Source organism: Pezoporus wallicus, unplaced genomic scaffold, assembly GCF_028554395.1.
Source record: "Pezoporus wallicus isolate ANWC-B61680 ecotype Strahan unplaced genomic scaffold, APGP_CSIRO_Pwel_v1 contig_5485, whole genome shotgun sequence".
Taxonomy (NCBI): Eukaryota; Metazoa; Chordata; class Aves; order Psittaciformes; family Psittacidae; genus Pezoporus; species Pezoporus wallicus.
Genome location: NW_026641550.1, coordinates 6,501,957 through 6,511,982, shown reverse-complemented (window position 1 = coordinate 6,511,982; position 10,026 = coordinate 6,501,957). Strand labels below are relative to the sequence as shown.

General features: G+C 40.4%; 1 long non-coding RNA gene across 1 annotated transcript in view; it reads left to right on the top strand.

Moving 5' to 3' along the window:
* Positions 1 to 1,284: 1,284 nt before the first annotated feature.
* LOC130607343 (uncharacterized) overlaps positions 1,285 to 10,026 on the top strand; it is a 43,241-nt gene continuing 34,499 nt past the window's right edge. The window contains exon 1 of the long non-coding RNA XR_008974225.1: positions 1,285 to 1,874. This is a non-coding gene — a long non-coding RNA (uncharacterized LOC130607343). The remainder of the gene's footprint in view (positions 1,875 to 10,026) is intronic.

Here is a 10,026-nt window from a genome sequence, read left to right as displayed (position 1 = left end):
TCAGCTGTCAGCAGAATGGTTCTATAAGCTTCATTGACTATATTGTGTAGGTCTCCTTTGACTGTAATAGGAATTCAGGCACTTAGTGCATCTTACATGCCTTAAACCTTAATCTTGAACCAAATCCCACCCTTGCAGCCAGCTGCTTAAGTGACTGGGACCATTTGGTGGACTTCCCCGCTGGGATTATAGCCTTGTCTTGAAACCCACATTCCCACATACATGGAGCTACCATGTAGGGCTGTCTGACATGGTATTTACATACTTTAACTTTTCTGGCATCTTTAGCTTGAATAAAGGTAGTCCTACAGCCCAGAGCTCACTGTGGATAAGTAGACCAAGTATTTACAAATTATTTCCCATCATTCTCTGTATATTTGTGTGTCAGATCTGTATATTAACCAGTGTTATGAAGAGCACCAATTTAAGTTGTGGGATGTGGATAAACTAATTACATGACAGTCATGAAGGTCTTGCTGCTGAGTGTGTATAAATGCATGCACCTATGCTTAAGGAAGCTATGTCATGTGTCAAGCAGGGTATAGCAGGATTCAGGTAGTACAATAAGACCAAAGGATGTTTGGAGACTTGACTGGAGGTATAAGCTTCCTCTGTTTTCTCCTTGAAATGGAGTAGTAGAGTCTGCTGTGTGTGTCCTTAATTTACCAAGGAGAAAAGCATTTTCCCATTGTTTCTTACATGCCATGTCTATCTCTTTATAAACAGGCCAGGCCTGTATTCTCTAGTACTCTATTTTTGTATTAGGAAGTTTTTTCTTCCCTTAGGGAAACCCTTCATCCTCCTTTCAAGGGTAAATAAAGAATGCTATTCACCATAACAATAAGTCTAGAAAGAGGAACAGAAAACAAAATGTCTCTGTATACATACTGAATAGCTGAAAGTTGATTACATCAATGCTCTGCTAATCATTTTCAGATTTTAATGTCAAATAACAGAATATTGTGTTTAGTATGGACCAGCGGCTGGAGCTAAGAGAAAGTTCAATGCTTTATGTAAGAAAATGTAGACTGAATGTATAATGAGTATACAGAATAGACTTCTGTGTGCGGTCCACATAGGATGTTAAATAAAATGGATATTTTCTTTTATTTCTGAAAATACTAGGGAAGTTATATATGAAGAATACAGTGCAGAAGAGAGAGCTTCTATTAAATCCTCTTGTCATCTCCTCTGTGTCCTGTTGTCCATATCTTGTGGACATTTGCTGTACGACAGTAAAGATGCATAGCTGTTAGGGTCAGGAAAATAGGTCATGGACTCCTTCCTGTATGCACTGATTATCCCTTTGTTCCCTTCCTCTGATGATACATAAAATTAGAAAATTCTCAATGTTGTAACCTGAAGCTCTATCAAACAAAGAGGTGATTGTAGCTGAGTCTAGGACTTACCTGCCTGGGCAAGATGTGGCATTCTCTGGAGTCCTGATTCCTTATCTGCAATTCATGAGCTGGAGACCTGTCCGGATGTTGTGCAAGTTATTGCTACTGCTTGAATGCCAGTGTGTAGAATGGGAGATCCCCTTGTGAAGTTTCTTCCAAGGACTAAATTCATTCTTATCAGAGAATGTGAAGGTTAACTAGTTACGTGCTCTAACTTCTAAAAACCCAGTCTGGGGCAGTTTAAAGAGATCTAACACTGAAATAAAATAAAATCCTGATCACCTCAAATTTGATGTTTTTAAGGTAAACTGTATTGAGTCATCAGCTCCTTTGGAAAAGTGGATTATTCTAAAATGTTGGAACAGCTGCCCTATTTTCATCAAATGGTCATAACCAGAACACGGGAGGAATTCCATGAAAATTATCCAGGTGAAAGAGAACAGAAACTGACCTAAAATATTGCCTTAGTGCTGGGTAAGTTATCAGCTAAAAACGGCAGCATGTACTTGAGACTGCTTTTTTCTCTGAACAACATCCAGACTTTTAGACATGACTTTAAAGATTTTGAAGTGATTTCTGAAATGGTCATTTTATTCAATATTTTCCTGAGAATTATCAGATTTTTATAATACACCTTTTGGAAATCCTTTTTACTTAAAGGAAGTGCAACTGTTTGTCAGAAGCAATGCTCAGGTTGTTTTAGGAAAACTTACTACAATTCTTAGGTATGCAGATATTAAAAAGAAGCAAGATTTTCTTCAATCTACTATAAAAAGCTAATGTTGTCTTTAAATGACAAATAGAATGGCATTCTGATATATGTGGGAATTTGAGAAAACCAAACATTGATCATACTGCAAAACCCCCTTGGAACAAGACACGAGGCAAATGTAGGTATTCCTTGTGCAAATTTCAAAAGGCATCTTAGACTGTCGCAGTAAGATGGAGTTGAGAATTGCTAGTGTCAAGCCCTGAAATGTCATGAGTTTGTCTTTGAAAAATCAACTTCTTGTTTACTTTTGCCTTTTGACATCCTCTCCCCTCCCCTCTCCTCCTCTATAAAACTGAATTACTTCAGAAAAGGGGCTTTGAAGAGAAACATCAAATACTATGAGATTCATAATATAGTCTTAGGAGGTGGCAGCATAAAAGGTGGGGGGGGGGGGGGGGAGGCGGTATTTGCAAAGGCTTCCTAGACAGCAGTGAATAGAGAGTGGGCCACCAGAGCAGTTAAATTAGGCTTCTGTTCTGGATCACCTTATTCTCCATTGGAGTCGCTTCTCCACTGCCTGTAGAAAGAAACACGGTCTCACCAGGCTGAAGTTAGCTTTTGTGACTAGCTCTTCAGGCGAACATGAAGAGAGGCTTTTAATGTGAGGAGCTTCACTTCTAATCCCACGTGCCTGTAGTGATCTCAAGATACACAAGGGCTGTAATTCTGCCCTGAATTAGATACAGTGGTCCAGCCTACTAGAGAGCTAACACATGTGCGTATATCCATACTGAATAGTTGCTGCTGGATACCTGCCTGAATTTGAGAAACGGGTGATAAATAGGTTTGTGACAGACCGTTTGATATGCTGTGACGCTAATAGCTTGAAAGAATGCTCATTAGGTAGAGAACCGCTGTGCAGAATTAGTCAGTCACCAATATGCTCACAGCACCGTACTAGTAGTAAGCTGCGAATTTGAGCCAGACGGTTGGTGTGCTCTCCTGTAGGCATCCAGACAAGCCTGTACTGAGATGACATTTGCTTCACTACAGATATGTCACGGATCATTTTTCACAGCCCTGTTGAAGTGGCTTATTTATTATCATCTGTTCTGGTGTTATATCCTGGACATGGGAGAACTGTTTACTGTACCACAGTGCCAGGAATTCCTTGTTACTGTGCAATCTGACTCCAGGAAAAGGCTTAGGATATGGCTCAATGCTTTCCTCAAGGCTGCTGCTACCAAAGCAGGGCACTCTGGATTAAACCGATGAGGCAAATCCCAGGAGTTACAGCAGAAGTTAGTGGTTTGATACTTAAGTAAGTGACCTCTAAGTGAACAGGTACTGGGTTCGTCACCATTCCACTTGCCCCAGCAGAACAACTTGACCTTGGATGTAGGCATCTCTGTTGTTAGAGCACTCGAGATTTGTTGAAGTCACATTATCAAGAATAGTGATTCTCAGCAACACTCTAATGGCGTGCAAAGCTATGCTGCCTTAAAAGGTTGGTGAGTGATGCAGGGCAGTGTGGAAGCCCAGAGAGTATTCAGGAAGCTGACATGATCCATGAACAAAATGCCTGGGAATTTCTGCCATTACTGGCCTAGAGCATGAGGAGTTTTCAGTGTTACTTTTTACAGGGAAAGGGATTAATGAATTTAAGGAATGGCAACAGGACCTGGCTGTTGAGTTTTCTAGACTTACTGTATTATTCTTACATTTGTCTTTCCTTGCCCTGTATCAAAATAATATTCACAACGCTTAAGTATTGTAAAACCATGTTTCTGGGAAAGTCACTCACCTTTCTCTGGGTCTGCTTGTCTGATTTGATTTGTGTTGCTATGCTAGAATAATATTTCCCAAAATCTCTATCAGTATGATTAATTAAGTTATCGGCAAAAATCTGTCATCCAAGATGACTCTCTGTTGTTATTAGGAAGGAAATGGATTGATCTCCATTGAAACCAAGCTACTGCAAATGTCAGTTACTATGGGTAAAAGCACAGTGCTGTGTGCTTCAGAAAATAAAGCTTGATCTACTACTGCAGAACACTTGCATTCAGTGCATAGGTTTTAAAGAGACCCAGCATAAGAATCATAGAATGGTCTGGATTGGAAGGGACCCTGAAAATCATCTAGTTCCAAGACCAGTACCATGGGCGGGGACACCAGACCAGGTTGCTCAAAGCATCCGAGAATACATTTGTTTCTAGTGGTCGTTTGTACAAAGGTAAGTCGGGGAGATTCCAAACAATAGTGTGGCCCCATTGTGCCAGGTCTTGTGCAAACACATGCTGATCACTGAAAGAATTTGTGATTGAAACAGCAGGAAACAGCAGTTGTCTTTTCTCTAGTCTGCATCTAGGAGTTAGGATAGGTGGGTTGCCTGAGTTTACGTGGAGGGGCACTGGTCCCTGTCTTCCTTAAGCCCAGAGCTTTAGCCATATCCCGCTTCTGCCATGCCCACTACAGCCCATTCTAGGGCTGGAACAATACAGGCTGGGACATATCAGGGAGGATGCCTCCTGTGACTTAGGTGCTGGCTTCCAGCTGGTGAAATGATGGGCCAGCAATCTACTTGATTAAGGATAGAAGGTGGGTGGCCTGCCTGGGGATTTTTGTTTGGGTCAGACAAGAAGAGGGTGCTGGTTTGCCCCAGCAGCTAAGCCCAGTCTTGCTAGTGTAGCTGCTAGAGGGACAACAGCACAAGTTCCCCAGTACAAAATTAGGAGGAGCTGCCTATCTAGGGCTGACTTCCCTGCTTTCCCCAGCAGATGTTAATGCTGCCCTGACCAGCAAGGTGGCTTTTGGGGCAAGAGGAGATTTTGTCTAAATGGTAGCCACTGAGGGGAGGCCAGTAAGGTACTTTTTTTGTTTTGTTTTTCTTGATCATGAAGCTACATCTTGTTCCTCCATTGGCAACAACGGAGGTTTTCTTGTCACAGCAGTCAATGATGGGGTAAGAGCAAGAATTCAAGTAGCTAGCTAGAATAAATGATCTGGGGCTTGAAGCAATGAAGTGGTATAAAGTGTTAAAAAATGGGCTGAAGACAGCTATTTGAAGAAGTGTTGTCACATACTGAGAAATTTGTTTTGCCAGCTAGTTGAAATCCAAATATTAAAGTTAAGTTTTTTTTTTCTTTTAAGCAACTGTAGCATGAATGGAAAATTTATGGAAGATGTTGAGACTTTGTTCTTTCTAAAAAATGGAGCCTTGTTACTAAGCCAGGACATGAAAAGTGGCTAGAAAGAAAACTAAACCAAATTAATCTGTTCTAATCCAATAGAATACAAAAGTAGGCAGAAAACAATGATAGAAAAAAAGATGAACTCAGATTTATAATTCTTTTATTGTAATGTAGCAGTAGTCAGTAACAAAGGAAGCTCATTTTGCTTTGTTTATTTTGTGATGTTTGAATTAGCAATGTCCTCTGAAAATAATGCACCTTAGGCAACAGAGTACAGGTTTTTCCAGAATGTGTTTAGGTATTCTTATTTCTTTTGTGCTACTAAAAAGGGAAAATGAAAATATGCCAAAAGTACTCTGAATTCTAACCTCCTTTTCAGATGTTTAATTTGCCAAGCGCAAGTGAGGAGTTGTTGGAAGATTTAATATCTGCTGCCCCCATTATTTCTCATAAACATGCACTCTTACCTGATAGATAAATAACTGCAATAGTTAGGTGGTGTATAAACATCAGTCCAGTTAGGTAGTTAGGATCATCCTCCACTATTACTGAAGTTAGCTTGTGAATCAGAGTAATTCTGGGCTCACAGCTATATAACCAGGAGCAAAAAATGGTCTGTCTTCTTAATGAAAAGTCATTATGCATTAGGACAGACTGTATTAATTATTAATCTCTCTTTCCACATGATGTGACCAGTCTTTCATGAACTCATGGTCTGTTCCAACCAAATTTGTCAGTGGCTTGGGATTTATGAAGTGTCTGGGAAGTTCTCAAAAGCAGGTGGCCAGGTAAAAGTGAGAAGGTTTCCATGCTGCAGGATCCAGAACATGGAGCCGACCAGATATCAGAGTGTCAGTGGTGGAAGGAAACACTGAGATACAAATGCTCATGGGATCTGCTGCTCACAGAGCTATTTTTCTGTAAAGAAGACAAAAAATATGTATCAGTCCAGATAAATTCTTCTTCTACTCATGATTCTAAATAATTTTGCATTTAAAAAATATGTACTGTTTTCTGTTTGAAAGAGAGAAATCCTAGGATTCTGCACACACCAATGCTACAGTTTTGTGTATGTTGGCATGCACTGTCTACAATGCCGAGTCCCCACTTCTTGCCTTCCCTCTGCAGTATCTCCACCATGGCTGTACCATGCCTCCTTTCCGAGCTCCAGCCTTCATCACCTTTCCAACCTCTTCTCTTTAGCTGGGCTCATTTTTCTGCAAGTTAGTGAGGTAGGAGTGAGCCTCCCCTCCACACACACCCACCACACCTCCCCAGTGTCATGGAGTTCATCCCCGGTGCCCAGCCATGGTAAAACACTTGGATGCTCACTCAGGCCTCTCTGCTGGCCTGGGAATGGGAAGCAGAAACAGCCTATTTGGGATGTAGTACAGTCTGGGTCTGCAGTCATGTCTCACAGTTTGAACAGAATCCAACTGAGCAGGAGCCTTGGGAGTGTTTTCTTCTCTACCTGCTCATCCTTTTACAATTGCTAGACCTACCATGCTGCAGGAAACAAGGTAAAATCTGAATTGGTGTAAAACCTTTGGTTCCTTCACTGGCCTTGGAAATGTTACAGGGATTAACTGAGCTGCTAACAGCAGAAATGGCTACTGTACCAGCAGAAGCAATACAAGGCACAGAAAAAGTAATCTGGGTTTCTGTGAGCTCTCTGCCTCACGGCTTAAAAAGCATCTCAACACTGGTTGTAGGATGCTGAAATAAGTAACAGTGCTATCTGCTGTGACCCTGCAGTAGTTCTCGTTTGATCGAGCAAAACCCAAATGCACACATTTTGTTATTTGTGTGATGCTTATGTGCACGGCTGTTGCCTTGGCAAACCAGAGAGCACTTTGTTTAAATCTGTACTTGTAGATTTAATGGTTTTAACTAATTTCATTTGTGCAGCAAACTGCAGTACCTTTCTCTTGTATTCAGGGAGCAATATACTGCTCGTGGCTAATTTTAACATCTCTCTCCCTGTGCACAGAAAGCTAAAAGATTCTGTTTTCTTGGCAGAAACCAGCAGTGAGTTCAAATCCTATTAAACTTGAGTCAGTAGGGTGATTTCTATTGCAATGGGAGAAGCATTCAGAGGAAACAATTGTACCAAGCCCACACCTAAGGCAGAGAAAAAGATTTATCTACTGAAAGACTGCAGCCTCATTTTCAAAAGTGCCTTAACCTCCTGGGTGTTCAGGAAACCTTGGACACCTACAAGTGAGGTTTTGTCATGTGGAGCTCATTGATAGCTTTGGAATGAAATGAAGCCTAGAGCTGCCATTCAGCCCTTCAGCCTTATACAGAGGGATACCAAATCCAAGGTCCAAGTACCAGATATGCTGTCTATACCCTCCCACTGTCTTTCCTGGGGGTCCCAGGGGTCTGTCAGTGTCATGTAATGGGAACTGCCTTGGTCCTGGTGACCCAGTCACAGCAAGTGGCTTGTCCTGTGGCACCAGCCTTACCACCCACTTTCCCACCTATCCTGCCATCTTTCCAAGAGGGTGCTCACCATGCAGCTCACCGTCAGAAAATCAGCGGTATCAACTGTGAGGGCATTTTAAGTGAAAACCTGGCTTCACCAAGGCAGGTTTTTGGATGAGGTACACTGACAGTACTGAGATCAGCCACCACAGCTGAAACTCATGTACTTTGTCTTTGATCTCCGTCATTAGTTCTAAGCAAGGTTGTTCTCACGGTCCTGCCTCAAAGCTTGTGTTTACTTCACAGGGCATGGAAGCATGTTGCAAATTAATATTGATGGAAATATGAGGAGAGAAATGTACAAGTTCTCATGTCATACCTGTTTGCTCTGGCACTACGCTGAGTCTCACTTTTCCCTGTTTCTGTTGTGTAATGGTATTCCATGTCCTCCTGCTCTGTTTTTTCTTGTTGGTCCACCTTTGCTGAACATCCGTATTAATTCAATCGACAAGTAAACTATTAAATGAGGAATCCTGCAGTTTAAATATGAAACTGATTCATGCAAGAAGTGGGTTTTTTTCTTTGTTTTAATGAAAACAGTCTCAGCAGTTCACAGACACAAAAAAACCCGCACATGGAAAATGTGTATAAGCTCTTTGTGCTTCAGCTTTGAAGAAAATGTTTATGTTGTGCCATGGTTAATACAAATTAAATTATTGTTAAATCCCCAAATTATTTTTTGTTGTTTGAAGATAGGATAGGCCCATGCCTTTCTTTATTTGTAGGAATAAGCAGAAAGCAGAAAATGATCTTGCTGAAATGATTTGTTGTTTTGGTTTACAACCATGAAAGGGAATGGCATTTTCAGAGCTGTGTGTGTGCCTGTATGTGGGCAGTTCACATTTCTATGGTTAGGATGTAAGATTATTCCTAGAAAAAAAAATATGGAACTATCTTCTATCACACTTTAAATACTCATCAGAAGTTTGAACCCAGCACTAACCAGTCAGGCTTTGCTGTCATTCATATATGAAATAAGTGGCTAATGTGTGCAGGCAATAAAGTTCCATCTTCCAAAACCTCATCCTCATAAGCATACTTCAGCATTTTTTCTGTTCTTTTCCCTAAAGTGTCTAAAATTTACATTGAATTTCTGAATGAACAGAATATGAATGATACACAATTTAGTTTAAGTATAGCCTACCTATATTCCCTCTGAAACTACCAGTCTTGCTTAAACGAATAGCAGTTTCCAGATTTAAAACATTGACAGAGGTTAGAACATTAATATACCATTTTTCCCTTTTACTTCATGACTCCCAGATTCTGTCGTGCTTTCTGGGAGGCTGGGTAAAATTACATTTTTAAATTTAAAAGTTCAAGTACAATGTATTTGAGCTGACAGGTATCTGATCAGGAGAGATGGATTCCATTTCTAAGTGCTATTTTCATCATCATCTTTGTAGCTATAGGTTCACCTGTGGCTTTGGAAACAATGTTTTAGCAGCAGTCTCAATATAAAAAAAAAAAATCGAGGAAAGAGGAATCTAATCTCTTTCTACTTCCTACCTCTACAGTCCATCTGCAGTGGGCTAGAAGAAATTATTGCTGATAAACAAAATTATACCAAGTGCCTTTTGCACTGATAGGGGGTCTAGAGGTCAGGCTGAGGGTCCAGGTCACTTTCAGCTAAATTAAAGAAAGAATGAAAACAAGAATAACTCCTCTGTATAAAACTATATCGTACTTTACCAAAGGTAAAAGCAAGTTGTGCCACTATCCTTACTTGTAGCCAGAGACCCTTAAACATCTACAAGTCAGGGCAATTGGGTAAGCTTTGTAGCATGACCTGCAGGCTCTTTGGGACCAGCATGGAGTATTCTAAAACCGTGAAAGAATCTGTCTCCATAAACACTTCTTCGTCCTTCACTTTGTAGCATTTTGCCAATCAGAAGCTCAAAGTCGCAAGCCTTTCTTCTCTCTACTAAAATTATCTGTTTTTTTGTGTGTGTGTTATAAACTGTGTTATAAACTTTATTCGGTTTTTGTTCGTGACTTCTGGCTTTTTTTTTCTCTGCAAGCACGAACAATCAAAATTTCTTTTCAATAAGATCACGAAATTTTCCCAGGAGTGTGATAATTTATGATCGTAAGAAAAATCAGACTTTTTCAAAATTTCTATTTCACAAGACAACAGACTCTTTAAACTCTTTAGACTCTTCTGTTGTCATAAAAACCCCATCTAAAATGTCAGAAAAAATATCTAAAATTCAATTAGTATTTGGTAAGTGTTTCC